We start from the raw sequence: 24,311 nt of genomic DNA on the forward strand, positions 1-24,311 counted from the left end.
TTTTCTACCATGATCATTTGTTAGTTTTATAATTACATAATAAAGGCATTACATCATACAATCTTTTGTTATCCATTGCAGTTTTAAAACTATTCCTTTCCTTGTCCTCAGCAGATATGTCATAGATTATTAGTACACAAGCAAAGACTTTCAACGTAACAGTACTTTATAGTGAGAAGAACTATACTGAGCTATCTCTATCCTAAGACAATGTTCTAGGAAAGCACTAGGAATTCTTAAGCACTAGGAATACAGAGACAATCAAGGGGCAAGTTCCTGGCCTTCGAGTATACATAATCATTATAGCAAATGCTTAAATAGCACTTAGTATATAACTCACCACAGCAGGCTTATTATACTCCTTTTAAATAGGTGAGCAGAGGAAGCCACAGGGAAGTCATAGGGTAAAGCCAGAATTTGAACCTAGGTAGACTAGTACACTGTCCACGGCTTTAACTACTATGATAATATATATATATATATATGTCATATATATATATATAACTCCAAGTATTCTGAAGTTACAAAACACTTATCTACCAAAACTCAAAAAGGAGCACACAAAATTGCATAGAAAATAAACATGTAAAAGGTCATAAATAAACCACAATATAACCTGCTCCACATAATATACTGACTGCAGTGTCCTGGGCCTCTCCCATCCTTAGGTAGCTGGAAATTACAACAAAATAATACTTTTCACTTTTGGAAGCCACACTATCTCTCATACCAACCAACCAATTACTTCCTTATAGAGAATAGGAAATTAACCTGAATATCAGAAAAAATATATATATATATAGCATTACTGATGTAGAATCTTTATTTAAAGACAATAACTTCAATAGCAGAGGGAACTTTACCATTGCAGGCTTCAGATAACCTCTATATTTCTCAGATTTTATGCTAAATCATAAAATGCCATATTGTGTCTGAAGCTATTTTTTCAATAGTCCATTTTCTTAAATGGACTAGCAAAGCAGTAAATACTGAGGAAAATTTTGGCTCTCAAATCCTAAAGCCATTCTGATTATGCCTGGGTTATCAGGGGGACATCATCGGAACTACCAGAGGACTGGCAGAAATACCAGTGGTCTGGCCAGCTTATAAATTAGAAATTATACAGAATCCAATTTTATTTTTTTGTTAAGTAATTCCTATGAGGTTTTTGGGATGTCAATGTAAAGTCCTTTGATGTGTAATCTTTATCCATTAGATAGGGAACAATGCCAATCCCCATCATAAATACGTTCACAATCTGACACTGAAAATCCACTGTAGGGCATAGGACCTGCAAATAGGATATGAATCACACACATCCATCCACTCATTCAGACAATCCACAAATATTCATTTTTAAGTCTACTATATGCCAATAATGTACCGGGCTCTAAGATGCTAAACCATGCTAAATGCTGAAACAGACGTACTCAGTTCTGGCCCTCCTGGAACTTATGACCTACAGAAGTGCCTTCATTGCAAATGGTCAGGACTCAGCCAATGCTATTATCATCAGCAGGTGACCAAATGATAGAGCTTGCTTTCTAAACAAGCTCCACACTCTTTGCTTTCAACATTTTTGCTTTCCTTCAAGCCACATAATCCAGTGGTCAGTTTCTCCCAGTTAGTGAGGTTTGGGGAAAATGTACCCAGTGAACAATTCCTTGTGGCCTCACTCTTTCCTCACACTCTCCTCTGTCCTCTTGAGCTAAAGAGACCTGGATTCAAGTCACTTGCTCTAACCTTATTATTTTAAAATAGGGCTGCTCCTGCTTTGAGGATTTCCACGGGATCAACACAGTCGCAAAGCAGCACTGAATCAGAAGCAGGTAAATTTCAAAATGACAGCTCTAAAAATATCCACTCTCCTTTTGTTCTCCTCCTATCCCTTTGCTCTGAACACCTCTGCTCTGAGGCTTTGCCTTTACCCTTCTCTGATTACTGCTCCAAAAGGGTTTCCAAGAACCGGGAGTATTTATGGTTTCACTTGCTCCCAAGTCCTTGGTGGAAAAGGATGCTTGCTTTCTGATTCTTACTAATTCCACACTCACATTGTTAACACAAAAATCATCATTTAAAAAAAAATTTCCTCAGCTTCATATTTCATCTGGGCCAACACTGAAAGAATATTTTCAAAGAAACAATATCCTGTCTCCTTTGCTCTTCTGAGTTTCACGTTTTTACCTCCAGTCTCATTTTCAACCCTTATTACGGGATGCATCACCAAAATAGAAGAAAGTTCTTTCTGCTTTCCCTGTACCAGCCAATTATTCTACTTTGTTCTGTCTCTAACGAACAGAATGCGAAATCAACACAAAGCCTGATTATGCGACCTCTTCCAAGGGAAAGGTCTGAGAGTTGTCTATTTACTAATGAAGCTCAGTGTGTATTAAGGGTTGACTGAAGCAATCATCAGGAATTTTCATCCCTTAAATTAGTGTTTTCCACCAGATGCACATTGTTCATTTCAGATAATATAACTTTTAAGTTCAGGATACAACTGGACAAAAGAAAAGAAAAAAAAGTAACCAACACAACATTTGCAGTAATAACACAGTAACAGCTATCATCCTTCCCTGAGGAATTCAGCCTACTTTATGGACACAATTTAGTACAAACTCATAAGAAAGCTAACAAAGCCCAAAACCACTTCACAATAGCGTAGAGAGGTAAAGGTCAAAACTTATTACTGCCAGGCCCAGCAGACAATGGCACCTACCGGAAAGAGCACAGGACAGGAAAACCTGGAAGCCTGTGTTCCAGTTTCGGTTATTCCTGTAAGCATTGGTATGATCTGAGTGAACTCAGCCTGCCCTGCTTTTTCCGTTTATAAAAACCTACATCATCCTCTCATTAGAATGAAATGCCACATCTGAAAACTTGCAGATCTCTTTAGGAAAGAAACAAAACTCATGTTTCTAACCAAAATGGAATAATTCAGTCAATGGAGACATAATAAAAATCTGCCATAAAGCAACTGTTTACTTGAAATCTATCTTTTGTGGTGTATTTATATGGGTAAGGAGTGTAAGGATATCATAAGTAGAGTTACCAATTATTCCAGAAATCAAGGTCATTGAGTTCACATTCCAACTTTGACCTTGACCCAGGCTTACAGAGATGTAACATGTGCCAATACCTCATATCCACCATACATGGGAGAAACAAGGTATGCAGACAGATCTTCTTCTAAGTATCCCATATGTAGTGGTTTTAATACAAGGTGTCAGATTCGTTGCCATTCTTCACATCCAGATGTGGGCATTTTCCCTTGAATTTGGGCAGGCTTTCCATGGCTTCAAACAATAGAGCAGGGGTCAGTAAATTATGGCTGGTGGGCCAAATCTAGGCCTCTACCGGCTTTTATAAATGAAGCTTTATTGGAACACAGCCATGTTCCTTAGTATATGTATTGTTTGTGTCTGTTTTCACATCACAGCAGCGGAGCTAAGTAGTTGCAAAAGAGACTGTATGGCGTGTAAAGCCTAAAATATTGACCGTCTCACACTTTATGGAAAAAGGTCTCCAACGCCTGCAATAGTATAAAGTGATGCTATGTAACATCTAAGACTAGGTCATAAAAGGTCATGCAGCTTTTGCATGATTCTCCTGGAATGCTTCAACCCTGAACGCTCATTCTTGGGATACTCTATCTTGAATCCTAACGACCACGTTATGAGAAGTCCAAGCCACATGGGCAGCCATCTATAGGCACTCCAGGCAACAGTCCTTGTTGGGCGCAGTGTTCAAGTCATCCCATCTCAAGGGCCAGACATGTGAATTAAAATGATCTAGATGATTGCAGCCCCAGCCATTTGAATCCTCATGACTGAGGTTTCAGACATCAGTCACAGAGTAGAGACAAGCCATCTCCTCTGCGTACTGTTTGAATTGCTGACCCACAGAATCTGGGCACATATTAAAATTTTAGTTTATTTCACCACTAAGTTTGGACTTCTTTATTATGTAGCAATAGATAACTAAAGCACTGTGTCTGTACACAGGAGATCTACATTTCACACAGCACATACTTTTAGATGTGAATGTTGACTGCTCAATTTCTAAGAAGAACGTATACACACATATAGGTACAAAATATTTATGTATATGTAAATATTAGACCTATATAAACTAATCTATATTATCCATAAAATGAGGGGCCCTTGATAATGGCTAACATTTCTTTTCGGTATTTATTGTGTCCCAAGAACTGATAAATTCTTGCATTGTGTGAATTTTCTCTTTTAACCCTCATAGCAACGCGCTGAGAGAAGTAATGTTATCTCTATATTATAGATGAGAAAAATGAGGCAAAAACAGACAACATGCTCAAGAGTACTCAACAAGTAAATTTTAGAGTCAAGATTGGAACCCAAGTTCTCAAGGTTTAAATCCCTTACTCTTAGTCACCAAGCTATATACTGAGTAAGGAGATGAAAGCTGAAGCCATTACCTCATGCTCAAGAAGTTAGACAGAAACTTAGCAGGCATGGTTGAAAGAAAACAGGACTTGGAGTCGTAAGTCCAGAGCCTGAGTTATGAAATGAATTCTCCTCTCATCTAGATATAGGTTTGTTTTTAGAAAATGAAAAAGATCACTGCATATTTTGATGGTTAATTTCTGTACTTAATGATTACAAAAGAATGGAATTTTACCAGGGAGCTATTTTGCAATGACATAACTTATTGATTCAAAATCAAACCTTTATTATAAATTCTTGATTCAAAATCAAATCTTTATTAAGTCTCCGTTGCATCAGAAGTCTTTCCCATTCTTCATTTCTTTTAAAACCCTTTCCTGTCTACTCCTGGCCAAAGCTTGAAGCCTATTTTAACATTTGGAAATAAAATAATGAAATAGTCATAACACAGCAATTCCAATGCCTACTGAAATGGAAGCTCTAAATAATTTTGCAGATAATTTAGGAAACTAAAAATATTTACATCATAGATGCAAAGAGAGAAGTTACTTGTGTCATAAAATAAATGGTGAGACAAAAAGTTTCTGGTCAAGTAGATTTGTTTAAATATGAACACTAATTTGAGCTCTATCCCGGTGCTAAAACCCAGTGACAGGTTGCATACAGTTTCTAAAGGGATAGTTCAGTGCATTGGGTCAAATTCATGCCATAAAATGTGGTATTATTAGTAGTACTAGAAGACAGAGTGTGACTGTCTTCTTTGGGACATAGATAAAGACCCCAAGTTAGACAATATCAAGGACAAGTTATGTAGAATAAGATATTATCTCAGTCCTTGGAACATGTCATCCAGGATTGAACAAGAGGTAGATTTATTATGAAGTACATGAAGCCAGAGACAGTAAGCAATGAGTGGTAGTTGGTTAAAATAGACAGGTTTTAGAAGTAGAGGCAGGGATGCAGAAAACAAACTTAGGGTTACCAGGGGATTGTGGTGGGGAGGCTAAATTGGGAGATTGGGGCTGAAATATACACACTGCTATACATAAAATAGATAACTAATAAGAACCTGCTCTTCTTATTAGCACAGGGAACTCCACTCAATACTCTATAACGGGCTATTTGGAAATGACTCTAAAAAAAAATAAAAGTGGATATATGTATATGTATAACAGATTCACTTTGCTGTACACGTGAAATTAACACAACACTGTAAATCAACTATATTCCAATAAAAAATTTTTTAAAAATAGGTTTTAAGAACCATAGTCAGGGAGCAGTGTGGATTGGAAAGACCTGGCAAGAAATATTTCTGCATCCTCAGACAATGCTCCCCAAGCTGGCTATTGCAAGGGTGAGCATTTAAGAGTTCTTTGACCTAAGGAGGACATGAGATTAACAATCAACCCCAATGTGCATGAATTATTCTCCTCTGTGTTATCAGAAATCAGATGGCATCCTAGAGCAAGGGTCAGCAGGTCTTTTCTGTAAAGGGTCAGGTAGTAAATATTTTGGATTTTGTGTACCATACCTCTCCGTTGCAACTGCCTGTCTGCTGCTGTGGCACAGAAACAGCCATGCACCATACGTTAATGAATGGGTGTGGCTGTGTTCAAGCAAAATGTTATGTACAAAACCAGGAGTCAAGCGAGATCTGATCAGTGGGCCAGAGTTTGCGGACCCCAGTTCTGGGTCAGTGTTCACAGCTGAATGAGTCATGAAGCCTTAAGTTCCAGTTCTCATTGTACTACTTTCTACCTGGGTGAACTTGGGTTCATCCTTTTATTTATATGGGCCACTATATTAGTCAAGCTTCTCCAGAAAAACAGAACCAACAGCATGTGTATACAATGTGCCCATATATATTGATAGATATAGATCTAGATATCAATATTGATACCTAGATCTATATCCATATCTATATAAAGATAGAGAAAGAGAGAGAGAGATTTTAAACAATTGGTTCACACAATAATAGAGGCTTGGTCAATTCAAAATCTGCAGCTTAGGCTGTCTAGAGACTCTAGGAAGAGTTGCAGTTCAATTTCTGTAAGTCTTCTTGCAGAATTCCTTTTTGCGACAGCGAGGTCAGTCTTTGTTTTATGAAGAGCTTCAACTGATTGGATGAGGCGCACCCATACTATGGAGGAGAATCTGCTTTACTCAAAGTCCAACACCAATGTAAATATGAATTTCATCCAAAAACACCATCACAGAGACTACCCTGGTGGCGCAGTGGTTAAGAATCCGCCTGCAAATGCAGGGGACACAGGTTTGAGCCCTGGTCTGGGAAGATCCCATGTGCCGTGGAGCAAATAAGCCCGTGCACCACAGCTACTGAGCCCGTGCACCTAGAGCCCATGCTCTGCAACAAGAGGAGCCACCGCAATGAGAAGCCTGCACACCACAACAAAGAGTAGCCCTCGCTTGCTGCAAATAGAGAAAGCCCACGTGTGACAACGAAGACCCAATGCAGCCAAAAATATAAATAAATAAATAAATAAATAAATAAATAAAAATTGTAAAAAACACGAAAACACCATCACAGAAATATCCAGAATAATATCTGACCAAATAACTGGGCATGGTGGCCCAGACAAATTGACATAGAAAATTAACCACCTAAGCCATAGTTTTGTCATCTTTTACTGAGAAATTTGACTTATCTGAACTATTTTGATAACTAGAAGATACCTTCTAGAGGTAACACCCTCAGGTTTTTACATGGTAGGCAGCAGAGGGAAAGAGCCCATTTGTCCAGTCAGATGACACCTAAAGGATAAAATTCTGTCTTCTCTTTGCAACCCACAAGGATGAATACCAAAAATACATCACTTATATCTGCTTTAGCTAACATAGGATAGGTCTGGAACAGACCTACGCTCCCAGTAAGCCTCATGAAATGCTGTTTCATTAAGGGGAGACTTTACTTGCTAAGATTAGAAGCAAAAGAGGGTGGTGGATGAAACACTGCCCAAGGATATAAGTTCATGCAAGGAAGCAGGAGAGAGAATGGGTATCCGAAGATGTGCACTCTAAACCAACACTAATTCCACAGCATCGGGTTATAATTCAGGGAGCACAACTGCTGGGGGGTTTTTCCCCCTCTTTTTTTCCCCCAAAGAGGGACAAATCAAGCATACTGACAAAGGAAGAGCATTAGTCACCACAGATAAATTCCTTTTTAGAGGTGATCTCGCAAATAATTTGGCTCAGTGTAGACTATGATTTGGTTCCAAAAACCATAAGCTAGAGCATTTCATTCCAGGTCCCTCCTCAAATATCCATGATAGGTAGAAATTTGGCATCAGTAGTTCTTGAAATCTCCCCAGGTGATTATAATATGCAACCAGGGCTGAGAATCTGGAGATGTAGAGAGAATTTAAATTGAACTTTAGTTAAACAGTAAAACAAGCTCTGACTCTACTGGCTGGAGCTAGAAAAGGGATAGGCATTTATTGGGATGAGAAGATAAAAAAAACCAGGGAGTAAATCAAATGCTTTACACCTGTGCTTAGCTAATTGTTACTCAGATAATTCAGACAATCTTACAGCACCTGAACCCTGAAATTCCTTAGTTCTGTTTAAAAAAAAGTAACTCTTCAAGGAACTGAACTCTGAGAATCATGTAAATCATAAAGAAAAAGAAGAAATCTTATTTTTTGAATTAGATGATTTCATATATACTGTTTCACTTTCATGATATTAACTAGTTAGCTTTCTTTCCATTTTATGTTTGAGGAAAGTAAGGCTTTAAAAAATCTCAGTAATTTTCTCAAGGTCACTTGTTAAGGGTGTGGTAGGCAGCATAATGGCTCCTAAAAATGCCCTCACCCTAATCCCTAGAACCTATTAATGTGTTACCTCACATGGTGAAGAGGACTTTGCAGATATGACTGAAGTTATAGACCTTGAGATAGAAAGAATATCCTGGATTACCTCATGGAACAAATCTAATTGCATGAGTCCTTAAAAGTAGAAAACCATTCCCAACTGTAGAAAGAGAAAGAGAGAGATGTCCTAATAGAAGCAGAATCAGAGAGATGCAACATTTTGGGTTTTGTAGGTGGAGAAAGGGGACTCTGAGTCAAGGACTACAAGGGACCGCTGGAAGCGGATAAAGTCCAGGGAACAGAAACACCCCTAAGAGCCTCCAGAAAAGAATGTAGCTCTGCCAACACTTTTTTTTTCTTTTTTAACCATCTATATTGGAGTATAACTGATTTACAATGGTGTGTTAGTTTCTGCTTCATAACAAAGTGCATCAGCTATACATATACATATATCCCCATATCTCCTCCCTCTTGCATCTCCCTACCACCCTCCATTCCCGATCGCACCCCTGTAGGTGGACACAAAGCACAGAGCTGGTCTCCCTGTGCTTTGTGGCTGCTTCCCACTAGCTATCTATTTTACATTTGGTAGTGTATATATGTCCATGCCACTCTCTCACTTCATCCCAGATCACCCTTCCCCCTCCCTGTGTCCACAAGTCCTCTCTCTATGGCTGCGTCTTTATTCCTGCCCTGCCCCCTAGGTTCTTCATAACCACTTTTTCTTTTTTTTTAGATTCCATATATATGTGTTAGCATACGGTATTTGTTTTTCTCTTTCTGACTTACTTCACTCTGTATGACAGTCTCTAGGTCAATCCACCTCATTATAAGTAACTCAATTTCATTTCTTTTTATGGCTAAGTAATATTCCATTGTATATATGTGCCACATCTTTATCCATTCATCTGTCGATCCTGCCAACACTTGTACTTTACTCAATTGAGACCAATCTCAGACTTGTAAGGTAATAAATTTACATTGTTTTGAGTCACTATACTTGTGGTAATTTGTATGAAAGCAATAAAAAACTATTACAGGCAAGGGGTCCAGGAGTCTTTTAAGGAGATTTATTGTGCCTGCTGCCACCTTCTTGGTACCCTTTTACATGCCGGCTAAGCAAAAAGGAGTCAGTGAAAAGGAAATTGGACCACAGAAATCAAGACAAATACCCTCAAGGAATCCACAGCTTTCCCAGCATGGTATAGAATGGTATTTGAGACACAAGCCGGGTGGATGAAAGGCTCTTGGTGCTGCAGCCAGGAGTCAGTGCTGTGCCTCTGAAGTGGGAGAGCCAACTTCAGGACACGGGTCCACAAGAGACCTCCCAGCTCCACATAATATCAAGCAGCGAAAATGTCCCAGAGATCTCCATCTCAACGCCAGCACCCAGCTTCAGTCAACGACCACCAAGATACAGTGCTGGTCACCCTATGCCAAGCAACTAGCAAGGCAGGAACACAACCCCACTCATTAGCAGAGAGGCTACCTAAAAACATAATAAGCCACAGGCACCCCAAAACACACCACCAGACATGGACCTGTCCACCAGAAAGACAAGATCGAGCCTCAACCACCAGAACACAGGCATTAGTCCCCCCCCACCAGGAAGCCTACACAACCTACTGAAACAACCTTAGCCACGGGAGACAGACACCAAAAACAACGGGAACTACGAATCTGCAGCCTGCAAAAAGGAGACCCCAAACACAGTAACATAAGCAAAATGAGAAGGCAGAAAAACACACAACAGGTGAAGGAGCAAGATAAAAACCTACCAGACCTAACAAATGAAGAGGTAATAGGCAGTCTACCTGAAAAAGAATTCAGAATAATGATAGTAAAGCTGATCCAAGATTCTATTTCCAAGATCCAAAATCTTGGAAATAGAATAGACAACATGCAAGAAACATTTAACAAGAACCTAGAAGAACTAAAGATGAATCAAGCATCGATTAAAAACACAATAAATGGGGCTTCCCTGGTGGCGCAGTGGTTGAGGGTCCGCCTGCCGATGCAGGGGACGGGGGTTCGTGCCCAGGTCTGGGAGGATCCCACGTGCCGCGGAGCGGCTGGGCCCGTGAGCCGTGGCCACTGAGCCTGTGCTCCGGAGCCTGTGCTCCGCAAGGGGAGAGGCCACAACAGTGAGAGGCCCGCCTACCGCAAAAAAAAAAAAAAAAAAAAAAAAAAAAAACACAATAAATGAAATGAAAAATACTCTAGATGGGATCTATAGCAGAATAACTGAGGCAGAAGAACGGATAAGTGAGGTGGAAGATAAAATAGTGGAAATAACTGATGCAGAGAAAAATAAAGAAAAAAGAATGAAAATAACAGAGGACGGTCTCAGAGACCTCTGGGACAACATTAAACGCACCAACATTCGAATTATAGGGGTTCCAGAAGAAGAAGAGAAAAAGAAAGGGACTGAGAAAATATTTGAAGAGATTATAGTTGAAAACTTCCCTAATATGGGAAAGGAAATAGTTAATCAAGTCCAGGAGGCACAGAGAGTCCCATACAGAATAAATCCAAGGAGAAATACGCCAAGACACATATTAATCAAACTGTCAAAAATTAAACACAAAGAAATCATATTAAAAGCAGCAAGGGAAAAACAACAAATAACACACAAGGGAATCCCCATCAGGATAACAGCTGACCTCTCAGCAGAAACTCTACAAACCAGAAGGGAGTGGCAGGGCATAATTAAAGTGATGAAGGAGAGAAACCTGCAACCAAGATTACTCTACCCAGCAAGGATCTCATTCAGATTTCATGGAGAAATTAAAACCTTTAGAGACAAGCAAAAGCTCAGAGCGTTCAGCACCACCAAACCAGCTTTACAACAAATGCTAAAGGAACTTCTCTAGGCAAGAAACACAGCAGAAGGAATATACCTACAATAACAAACCCAAAGCAATTAAGGAAATGGGAATAGGAACACACATATCAATAATTACCTTAAATGTAAATGGACTAAATGCTCCCACCAAAAGACACAGATTGGCTGAATGGATACAAAAACAAGACCCATATATATGCTGTCTACAAGAGACCCACTTCAGACCTAGAGACACATACAGACTGAAAGTAGGGGATGGAAAAAGATATTCCATGCAAATGGAAATCAAAAGAAAGCTGGAGTAGCAATTCTTATATCAGACAAAATAGACTTTAAAATAAAGACTATTAGAAGAGACAAAGAAGGACACTACATAATGATAAAGGGATCGATCCAAGAAGAAGATATAACAATTGTAAATATTTATGCACCCAACATAGGAGCACCTCAATACATAAGGCAAATACTAACAGCCATAAAAGGGGAAATTGACAGTAACACAATCATAGTAGGAGACTTTAACACCCCACTTTCACCAATGGACAGATCATCCAAAATGAAAATAAATAAGGAAACACAAGCTTTAAATGATACATTAAACAAGATGGACTTAGTTGATATTTATAGGACATTCCATCCAAAAACAACAGAATACACATTTTTCTCAAGTGCTCATGGAACATTCTCCAGGATAGATCATATCTTGGGTCACAAATCAAGCCCTGGTAAATTTAAGAAAATTGAAATTGTATCAAGTATCTTTTCCGACCACAATGCTATGAGACTAGACATCAATTAGAGGAAAAGATCTGTAAAAAATACAAACACATGGAGGCTAAACAATACACTACTCAATAACGAAGTGATCACTGAAGAAATCAAAGAGGAAATTAAAAAATACCTAGAAACAAATGACAATGGAGACACGACGACCCAAAACCTATGGGACGCAGCAAAAGCAGTTCTAAGGGGAAAGTTTATAGCAATACAATCCCACCTTAAGAAACAGGAAACATCTCGAGTAAACAACCTGACCCTGCACCTAAAGCAAATAGAGAAAGAAGAACAAAAGACCCCCAAAGTTAGCAGAAGGAAAGAAATCATAAAGATCAGATCAGAAATAAATGAAAAAGAAATGAAGGAAACGATAGCAAAGATCAACCAAACTAAAAGCTGGTTCTTTGAGAAGATAAACAAAATTGACAAACCATTAGCCAGACTCATCAAGAAAAAAAGGGAGAAGACTCAAATCAATAGAATTAGAAATGAAAAAGGAGAAGTAACAACTGACATTGCAGAAATACAAAAGATCATGAGAGATTACTACAAGCAACTCTATGCCAATAAAATGGACAACCTGGAAGAAATGGACAAATTCTTAGAAATGCACAACCTGCCAAGACTGAATCAGGAAGAAATAGAATATATGAACAGACCAATCACAAGCACTGAAATTGAAACTGTGATTAAAAATCTTCCAACAAACAAAAGCCCAGGACCAGATGGCTTCACAGGCGAATTCTACCAAACATTTAGAGAAGAGCTAACACCCATCCTTCTCAAACTCTTCCAAACAATATCAGAGGAAGGAAAACTACCAAACTCATTCTATGAGGCCACCATCACCTTGGTACCAAAACCAGGGAAGGATGTCACAAAGAAAGAAAACTACAGGCCAATATCACTGATGAACATAGATGCAAAAATCCTCAACAAAATACTAGCAAACAGAATCCAACAGCACATTAAAAGGATCATACACCATGATCAAGTGCGGTTTATTCCAGGAATGCAAGGATTCTTCAATATACGCAAATCAATGAATGTGATACACCATATTAACAAGTTGAAGGAGAATAACCATATGATCATCTCAATAGATGCAGAGAAAGCTTTTGACAAAATTCAACACCCATTTATGATAAAAACCCTGCAGAAAGTAGGCATAGAGGGAACTTTCCTCAACATAATAAAGGCCATATATGAAACACCCACAGCCAACATTGTCCTCAATGGTGAAAAATTGAAACCATTTCCACTAAGATCAGGAACAAGACAAGGCTGCCCACTCTCACCACTCTTATTCAACCTAGTTTTGGAAGTTCTAGCCACAGCAATCAGAGAAGAAAAGGAAATAAAAGGAATCCAAATTGGAAAAGAAGAAGTAAAGCTGTCACTGTTTGCAGATGACATGATACTATACATAGAGAATCCTAAAGCTGCTACCAGAAAACTACTAGAGCTAATCAATGAATTTGGTAAAGTAGCAGGATACAAAATTAATGCACAGAAATCTCTGGCATTCCTGTACACTAATGATGAAAAATCTGAAAATGAAATCAAGAAAACACTCCCATTTACCATTGCAACAAAAAGAATAAAATATCTAGGAATAAACCTACCTAAGGAGACAAAAGACCTGTATGCAGAAAATTATAAGACACTGATGAAAGAAATTAAAGATGATACAAATAGATGGAGAGATATACCATGCTCCTGGATTGGAAGAATCAATATTGTGAAAATGACTCTACTACCGAAAGCAATCTACAGATTCAATGCAATCCCTATCAAACTACCACTGGCATTTTTCACAGAAGTAGAACAAAAAATTGCAAAATTTGTTTGGAAAAACAAAAGACCCCGAATAGCCAAAGCAATCTTGAGAACGAAATACGGAGCTGGAGGAATCAGGCTGCCTGACTTCAGACTATACTACAAAGCTACAGTAATCAAGACAGTGTGGTACTGGCATAAAAACAGAAAGATAGATCAATGGAACAGGATAGAAAGCCCAGAGATAAACCCACGCACATATGGTCAACTTATCTTTGATAAAGGAGGCAGGAATGTACAGTGGAGAAAGGACAGCCTCTTCAATAAGTGGTGCTGCAAAAACTGGACAGGGACATGTAAAAGAATGAGATTCGATCATTCCCTAACACCATACACAAAAATAAGCTCAAAGTGGATTAAAGACCTAAATGTAAGGCCAGAAACTATCAAACTCTTAGAGGAAAACATAGGCAGAACACTCTATGACATCAATCACAGCAAGATCCTTTTTGACCCACCTCCTAGAGAAATGGAAATAAAAACAAAGATAAACAAATGGGACCTAATGAAACTTCAAAGCTTTTGCACAGCAAAGGAAACCATAAAGAAGACCAAAAGAGAACCCTCAGAATGGGAAAAAATATTTGCAAATGAAGCCACTGACAAAGGATTGATCTCCAAAATTTATAAGCAGCTCATGCAGCTCAATAGCAAAAAAACAAAGAACCCAATCCAAAAATGGGCAGAAGACTTAAATAGGCATTTCTCCAAAGAAGATATACAGACTGCCAACAAACACATGAAAGAATGCTCAACATCATTAATCATTAGAGAAATGCAAAGCAAAACTACAATGAGATATCATCTCACACCAGTCAGAATGGCCATCATCAAGAAATCTAGAAACAATAAATGCTGGAGAGGGTGTGGAGAAAAGGGAACACTCTTGCACTGCTGGTGGGAATGTGAATTGGTACAGCCACTATGGAGAACAGTATGGAGGTTCCTTAAAAAACTACAAATAGAACTACCATATGATCCAGCAATCCCACTACTAGGCATATACCCTGAGAAAACCATAATTCAAAAAGAGACATGTACCAAAATGTTCATTGCAGCTCTATTCACAATAGCCCGGAGCTGAAAACTACCTAAGTGTCCATCATCGGATGAATGGATAAAGAAGATGTGGCACATATATACAATGGAATATTACTCAGCCATAAAAAGAAACGAAACTGAGCTATTTGTAATGAGGTGGATAGACCTAGAGTCTGTCATACAGAGTGAAGTAAGTCAGAAAGAGAAAGATAAATACCGTATGCTAACACATATATATGGAATTTAAAAAAAAATGTCATGAAGGACCTAGGGGTAAAACTTGAATAAAGACACAGACCTACTTGTGAATGGACTTGAGGATATGGGGAGGGGGAAGTGTAAGCTGTGACAAAGCGAAAGAGAGGTATGGACATGTATACACTACCAAACGTAAGGTAGATAGATAGTGGGAAGCAGCCGCAGAGCACGGGGAGATCAGCTCGGTACTTTGTGACCGCCTGGAGGGGTGGGATGGGGAGGGTGGGAGGGAGGTAGATGCATGAGGGAAGGGATGTGGGAACGGATGTATATGTATGACTGATTCACTTTGTTATAAAGCAGAAACTAATAAAAAAATAAAATAAAAATAAAAATAAAAACTATTACAGGGGTCCTACAGGAGCCAGGCTATATATTTATACTTAAGTATTTCTGAAATGAATTTAACCTTGTGATTGACAGCAGCAGCAGGTTCCAAGGAATCCCACCACACACCTGAGGCAAAAGCAGCCTAATACAAAGCAGTGACAGTAGCAGGTCACTGCCCCACACTTGGGGTAGAGGGGGACTTGATCTACTGTAGCAGCAGCATAGCCTGAATGGGAACCCATCCTCCTGTGGCACTAGTCCCATCAACATTAGTCTAATCTGCTAGCACCTGCTGCGCCAACAGGCCCAACATATACAAACCCTCCAACTCAGCAGCATTAAGTGAGCCAGACTCAGTGTTTCCTGAAACTCATATCCAATGGCACTGGAAAGCTCAGATATCACCTAATGTTATGAAAACATAAAAAAAACAACAACAGAAGACTGGGAACTTCAGAAAGGAAAGGGGAACAATGGAATGGGTGAAAACAAATGGGGTAAATATAAGAGACGATCATTAGCCTCACGAGTTTCTTAAATACTATCTGATGGTCAAAGCAAATATTATGACACCATCTGATGTGGTTCTCAATGTAGAGAAAGGAAATACTACAGAAAATCATACTTTAAAACTGGGGAATATTAAGAGACTAAATGGAAGTAAAATTTTGAAACTTCACTTGAAGTAATAAAACACTGATTCCAGTAGGCTATGGTAAGTTACATATGTATCCTGTGATGCCAAAAGCAACCACTAAGAAAACTATACAAACAGTATACACAAATGATTATAAATAAATTAAATTAAAATGGACTTATTAAAAAATGTTTAAGTAACCCACAAGAAGGCAAAATAACAGAAACACAAGATTGAGAAACTAAGGTAAAAGACAAAACAAAAAATAAAATGGTAGACCTAATCTTTAACATAGCAATAATTACATTAACTGTAAATGATCTAAATAACCAAGTCAAAGACAGAGATTGGAAGAGTAGATTAAAAATTCACAAGCATGATCCAACTATATACTGTCTATAAGAAGTTTACTTTAAACATCATGATATAGGTAGTTCAAAGTAAAAGGAAGATAATGATATATCATGTGAACGTTAATCAGAAAAAGTAGGAATGGCTATATTAATATCAGATAAAGTAGCCTTCAGAGCAAAGGAAATTATTAGGGGCAAACAGGGTCATTACATAAAGATAACAGGAATAATCCACCTAGATGACCTAATGATACTAAATGTGTATGCACCAAACAACAGAATTTCAAAATACATGAAGCAAACACTGAAAAAAGTAGTAAAAGGAGAAAATTTTAAATCCACAATTATTATTTGAGACTTCAGCACAGCAATTTATAGAACTACCAGAGAGAAAAATCAGCAAGAATATGGAAGAAATGAAAACATCATCAATCAATAGGATATAACTGACATTTAAAGAACACACTCAGTAACAGCAGAATACATATTCAAGTGTCCATGGAATATTCACTCATATACTATATACTGGGCAATAAAAAGAACCTTAGCAGATTTAAATTGTAATGTGCCTAAGTGTTGGATGCTAAGACTCAGAGGTTTTCTTATTTCTTTCATTTATATATTCATAAAAAAATTAGCAGATTTAAAAGAATTAAAATCATAGAGTATGTTCTCTAGCCATAATGGAATCAGACTAGAAATCAATAACAGAAAGACAACAGGAAAGTCTTCAGTCACGTGAAAACTAAACATCACAATTCCAAATAACTCATGGGTAAAAAAGACAGCATCAAGGAAATATTTTTTAATGCATAGAATAAAAGAAAATGGAGATATAACAGATCAAAGTTTGCAGAATGAAGTGAAAGCAATGCTGAAAGGGAAGTTTATAGCACTAAATTGGGAAAGAAAGTATTTCAAAGCAATAATCTAGGGCTTCCCTGGTGGCGCAGTGGTTGAAAGTCTGCCTGCTGATGCAGGGGACGCGGGTTCGTGCCCCGGTCCGGGAGGATCCCACGTGCCGCGGAGCGGCTGGGCCCGTGAGCCGTGGCCGCTGGGCCTGTGCGTCCGGAGCCTGTGCTCGCAGCGGGAGAGGCCACAACGGTGAGAGGCCCGCGTACCGCAAAAAAAAAAAAAAAAAGCAATAATATAATTTTCTATATTACAACAGTAAAAATGGAAGAGGAAAAAACACTAAACAAGCAGAAAGAAGGAAATAATAAAGATGAAATAGAAATCCATGAAACTGAAAACAGGAAAATAGGGGGGAAAAATCAATGAAACAAAAGGCTGGTTTTTGGAAATAAACAACCTAATCAATAAAGATCTAGCAAGACTGATAAAGATAAAAAGATGGATGGCACAAATCACAGATATCAGAAATGCAACCAGGGATACCATGACATATCCTGCAGGTTAATAAGGGACAAGTTGTTATGAACAAGTCTACACTATAAATTCAAAAATGTAGATGAAATGGGCCAATGCTTCTACACTCAAAACTACCAAAACTCAGCCAAGATGAAATAGATAATCTCAATTTTCCTGTAACCATTAGAAACACTGATTTTTCATTTAAAAACTCCCAAAAGGAATATTCAGGCTTAGATGTTTCACTTTTACCCAAGACATAAAGAATTAACACCAATTTTACATGATTTGAGAAGAAAGAGAAGTAGAAGGAACAGTTCCTAATTAAATTTATGAAGCCAGTATTACCTTGATACCAAAACCGGACAGGGATAGGATAGAAAGAAGAAAACTACAGACCAATATTTTTTATGAAATTGGCTGTAAAAATCCTCTGCCAAATATTAGCAAATTAAATCCAGAAATATATAAAAAGAATAATATACCATGACCAAGTGGCATTTATTCTAGTTATGCAAAGTTGGTTAAATATTTGAAAATCAAACAATGTTATCCACCATATCCAACAGATTAAAGGGAAAAGTCATGTGATCCTATCCAATAATGCAGAGAAAGCACTTGACAAAATCCAATCCCATTCATGATTGTAAAAACAGAAGAAAAAAGAACTCCAAGCAAACTAGGAATACAAAAGGAACATACTGAAACTCATAAAGATGATCTACAAACAACCTATACCCACATTATATTTAACTGTGAAAGACTGAATGCTTTCTCTGTAAGATCAGAAACAAGGCACGGATATCTACTCTCACCACTTTTATTAAATATATTACTGGAGGTTCTAGTAAGAAAATAAAGCAAAAATAAATAAATACATAAATTTAAAAGTTAAATTTTTAAAAAGTTCATTGAAAAGATAAAAGGACTATTCCTACTATGTTGAATAGGAAGGAATATATCCTACTGAATGTTGAATAGTAATATATCCTATTATATTGCCTAAGGAAAAGTAAAACTGTCTGTGTCTGAAGATGAGATGATAATCTAAATGGAGAAAATACCAAGGAATCCACAAAAAGCTTGAGAAATAATATTAGTTTGTAAATGTTTTAGAGTACAAGATCAACACAATTTTATCACATTATATATTAATAACAAATGTGTAGAAGCTTAAAGTAAAATATGTGATGCCATTTACAACTGACCTAAATAAATACTTAAATACAAGCCCAATAAGACATTTATAGGACCTCTATACTGAAAATTACAAAATGCTGATGAAGAAAAATGTTAAAGTCCCAAACAAATAGGGAGACATACCTTGTTCATGGATTAGAAAACACAACATAATAAAGATGTCAATTCTCCCCAAGAGGCTTAACACAATTACTCTTAAAATGCCCTCAAGGTTTTTGCGGATATAGACAAGCTTTTTCTAAGATTTATATGGTAAGAAGAGGCTGAAGAATAGCTAAAACAATTTGTAAAGGAAGATTAAAATGGGAGGAATTAATCCACCCAATTTCAAGACTTTGCAGTAATTTTGGACGGTAGATACATAGATCAATGGAATGGAATAGAGAACCCAGAAATAGACTGACATAAATACATTTAACCTGTTTTTGACAGCAGTGCAAAAGCTATCAAGGAAGAATAGACATTTCAAAAAATGGTACTGAAACAGTTGGACATCCCTCGACAAAAACAAACAAAAAATGAACCTTAACCTAAACCTCCACACCTTACACAAAAATTAAATCAAAGTGGATCATAATCTGAAATGTAAAAGCAGGACATTTTTAGAAAAAGAAATAGGAGAAAATCTTTGGCATCTAGAACTAGGTGAATAATTCTTAGACTTGACACCGAAAGTATGATCAATAAAAGCAAAAACTGATCAATTGGATCTCATCAAAATGAGTTAAAAATGCTTCATAGAAGATCCTTTTAAGTGGATGAAAACTCAAATTACACAGTGGGAAAACATATTTGAAAATCCCATATGAGACAGATGACTTGTATCTATAATATACAAAGAACTCTGCAAACAACTTAAAAAAATCCAACTAGAAAATAGGCAGAAGACAGGAACAGACATTTCATGGAAGAGAATATACACATGGCAAAGAAGCACATGAAAAGATGCTCAACATCATTAGCATTAGGGAAATGCAAATTAAGACCATAATGAGATATCAGAGAATAACTAAAATTATAGTGACAACATCAAATGCTGGCGAGTACGTAGAAAAGTTTTATCACCTCACTGGTGGGAAAATAAAATGGTTTAGCCACTCTGAGAAACAGCTTGACAGTCTCTTTTAATCCTAAAAGTAGATTCACCCTACAACGCAGTACTTGTACTCTTGAGCATTTATCCAAAAGAAACAAAAACTTAATTAAGTTCCCACAGAAACTTACACATAAATGTTCATAGCAGTTTTATTTATAATAGCCAAAAACTGGCAACTACCCAAATGTCTTTCAATGGATGAATGTTGAAACAAATTGTGATAAAATCTTATGATAGAATACTACAGAGCAACGAAAAGGAACAAATTATTAATATATGCAAAAATTAAAATGAACTTCAAGGGAATGATGCTGAAGAAAAAATTTTTTAAAGCCAATCTCCGAAGATTAAGTAATTCATGATTATGTTTACATATTATTCTTAAAATAACAAAACTGTGGAGATGGAGAACAGATTAGAAGTTGCCAAGGGTTAGAGATGGGGGTAGAAGGTACAGTGGGGAAACTTTGTGAGGTTTTTGTGGTCCCAGTACAAATAATACAGCACTCTTGGTTTTAATCCCTAAAGATGTTTAAAAACAATTCCTAATAAGAGTTGTCCAGATATTTAGCAATGGCAGCAGATTACAGGTATAGCTCCCCAACATGACAACTTCAAAAGAGATTGTACTAATTCAATGCATATGTTAATTTTAAAAAGGCCAGTCACAGTACTTAAATGGTATATATCTTAACGATATTATTCTAAGTGTCTAGCTATACCAGATGGACTAGCAGGATTTTCTGTACATTCAATCTTATTTAAGACAGTAAATCTTATAATAAGAGAGTTCAAAAAAGAAAAAGAAAAAACAACAAACCTCAACTACAGTTGGATATTCTCATAGGAAGATGAGGTGAAAATATGTAGCAGTGGTTCAAAAGCTTAAGCAGTGGCACCTAAATTTGGCTGCATATTAGAATCATCTGAAGCACTTTTTAAAAACCCTCACACTGACTGTTGGTCATCCTAGACCAATAAAATAATTTTAAATCTCCTCAGACGATGCCAGTGTCTAGCCAGAACTGAGAACCAGCGGACTAAGCAGCAGGGGATGTTTCTACAAAGATTTCTTAACAATAAGTCCTTTCACCCAATCAGATTTACCTTCCCACAAAGGGGTAAAGAAGGCTAGATGCTGTCCATACTTGCTTAGCTTTAATTAGCACTTGTGACTTGCCCAAATCCTAGATCATGTTTCCCCTAAATTTCATGTTATTCCCTAAGTTTTTCAAATCCAGGGCTAAGGGGTTTGCCAGGATGAGATTTTAAGTGTTCACACAGGGGAAGTCCCTGGCAAACCAGGACAGCGGTCACTACATTGAAATGTAAAGCATCCTAAATAACCCTGCCACTGCTCCCAGATACTAGTCTGTGCCAACCAGTGGAGAAAAGGCATTCTCCATTACTACCACGGCAAATGCTGCTGTACTTGCCTTGGCTACTCCCTATCTCTTCCAGGCGTCACTCCCCTTCACCTGCTGGTGGACGCTTTGGCCAGCTGACAATGCAGATATCTTCAAACTTTAAGGTGAATAAAAATCATATGGAGGGCCTGTTATAACAGAGATCACTGAGCCCCACTAGAGTTGCTGATTCCATAGGGCTTGGATAGGGCCCTAAAACTTGAATATCTGACACATTATCAGGGGACGCTGGTAAAGCTGGTCAGCTTGTTACCGAATGCAGGTTCGTGTGTCTGAAGCACAGTGAGGCCAAACAAACCTAAAGGTTGGAGTCTGGAGAAGAGAAAGGTTTATTGCAGGATCGAGCAAGGAGAGGGGTGGTCCGTGTTCCAAAACCCCTGAAATCTCCAAAGGATTTCAGCAAAGCATTTTTAAAGGCCAGGTGAGGGAGGGACATCCCAGGGCATGTGATCAGCTCGTGCACAATCCTCTGATTGGCTGATGTTGAGGCCACAAGGCAGGTAACATTATCCATCCTTAGGTGCCAGAAGGTCTGGGGGCTACGTGCTCATGATCATCAAGGAGTTCATTTCTTCCATTGGGTGGTGGTTTTTAGTGTCTGAAAACTCAAGAAATATGCCTGAGATACTATTATCTGAGTACTTCAGAGAGAAACTACAATAGAGGATATGGGGGATGGGTCTGTCCTAGGAAGGCCCCATAGGGTACTGCTTGGTTACAAGGTGACCATACTTTGAGAACCACTGCTCTAGTGGCTTGGAATGTTAAGAAAGTAATGGAAGAATCCCTTCCCAGATCTAGATTCTAGTATCACCAGCTATTTTGGTGGGAGGAAGGGTAAGTTTTGTCCTTGCTTGGACTTCTTGTTCATTTATATCAAAGCCTATTTGAGGCAGTGCGTTCGGCAGTCCTGCAGATCTGTCTTTTGCTTCAACAGTGTTTGGAATGAACAGACCCAGGGACGCTCCTTGCTCCAGCCCCCGACCACCCTCCAACCTTTCTTCCTTTCGCAACCTTTGGAATCAGACACTCAGCTATCCTCAGCCTCCAGGACAGGCCAACACCATTCTTTGAGCTTAGCTCCTTATCACTGATCAACCACGAGTTCCCAGGTTCGTCAGAATTATTCCACCGAGGTGGAGGCCGCCGTCCACCGCCTGTTCAACATGCATCTGTGGACACTTACCTCTCTCTGAGCATCTATTTCGACAGCAACAATGGGACTCTGGACAGTATGGGCCACATTTTTCGCCAACTGGCTGAGGAGAAGTGTGAGGGCGCCCAGCGCCTCTTGAAAATGCAAAACCAGTGCTGCGGCCGCGCCCTCTTCCAGGATGCGCGGAAGCCTTCTCAGGATGAGTGGGGTAAAACCCAGGATGCTGTGGAAGCCGCCATTCTTAGGGAGAAGAATCGGAACCAGGCACTATCGGATCTGCGCGCCCTGGGTCCTGCCCGTGCAGACTCCCAGCTCTGTGACTTCCTGGAGAGCCGCTTCCTGGAGGAGCAGGTGAAACTCATCCAGAAGATGGGCGACCACCTGACCAACCTCCGCAGGCTGGCTGGTCCGCAGGTTGTGCTGGGCGAGTATCTCTTTGAAAGGCTCACCCTCGAGCCAAACAGGAGTCTCTGAAGTCCAGCCGCGTCTGAGGAGACCCTCTGGCGTCAGAGCTTCTGCCTGAAGCCCCGCTCTGCAGCCACTAGGCAGCTTTGTAACCGCCCTGGAGCCCTCTCCCAAGCCTTGGACCAGATGGAAACAATAACGCTTTTTGCAGAAGGAAAAAAAAAAGCCTATTTGAAATACAAACAGAATAAAGCGAAAAAAAGAAATATATACATATATTCACGTTCTTTTAACATATGAATTGCCCCACTTTATCTGTGTGAAGTAAGTTTGTTCCCATTATTGGGCTGGTTCTCAAGCTTTGCTGCTCGTTTGAATTACCTAAAGAGCTTTGAAGAAAAACATTGGTGTCTGGGTCCCAGCCCCAGAGATTTTGATTCAGTAGGTCTAGGCAGGAGCCTGGGCACAGGGAGGTCTCAGAGTTCCCCAGGTGATTCTAATGTGCAGCAACTTTGTGAACCACCTCTTGGCTTCAATGCAGCTAGTCATCAGATATTAAATCTAAGACACATGGACTACTAGTGCGTGAGCTCTGTCGCTAGGTGTATTCCATTTTCTTCCTCCTGGAAGATTCGTGCCAGGGAAAATGATTGATAGTTGTGTTACTTCTCTGAAATGGATGGAAATTTCCAATTAGCGTGAACAGGGGAGGGTGAATGGGTGAATGCAATAAGGTGTATCATTTACGTATTGCCCTATGTGTATGGCTAGAAGCTTTTGCAACTGAGGTCTGCCCTACTTTTCATGCTAATGGTAATGCTTGTCCTCCTAATGCAGCTGTAAACTTTATAAGCCCATAGGTAGACAGCATCACAAAATATTTACCCCTCCCCACTGGCCCACTCTCAAGCTTCACTCCCCTTCCCCAATACACAAATGTACATCAATGCACTTGAGACCAATATCAACATACTGACCTTCAATTCTTCTACTTTGCAGCTTCCCTCTTATCAGGAGATGTCAGCATTTAGCGCAAGGACAAATGCTTGCCTCTTGAGGAGTAATGTAGACAAAGCCTCCAAGAGACAAATAGCCCTTAGGGAGGGGGAAAAAGTCTTTCAAAAAGGTTGATGCCCAGAGGAGGCATTTTCAGTCACCTCAGCTTAGAGGTCAAATATCCAAAATTAAAAAGGTTAAAAAAAAGAAGAAGAAAGCAAGGAAGAAAAGAAGGAAACAATTTTCTTATCTCATAGTAATAAGGCAGTTTTCCTTAAAAAAAAAAAAAAGACTTAAGCCTTAAATTCTCTTTCCTAATCAAAATG

General features: G+C 38.6%; 1 pseudogene across 1 annotated transcript; it reads left to right on the forward strand.

The window, feature by feature from the left end:
• Nucleotides 1-2,708: 2,708 nt before the first annotated feature.
• Nucleotides 2,709-23,177, forward strand: LOC307065546 (ferritin light chain-like; annotated as a pseudogene). The gene is made up of 2 exons: nucleotides 2,709-2,777; nucleotides 22,541-23,177. The product of its transcript is annotated as a ferritin light chain-like (transcript).
• The last annotated feature ends 1,134 nt before the right edge of the window (nucleotides 23,178-24,311 follow it).

This window comes from Hyperoodon ampullatus, assembly GCF_949752795.1.
Source record: "Hyperoodon ampullatus genome assembly, chromosome: 2".
NCBI lineage: Eukaryota > Metazoa > Chordata > Mammalia > Artiodactyla > Ziphiidae > Hyperoodon > Hyperoodon ampullatus.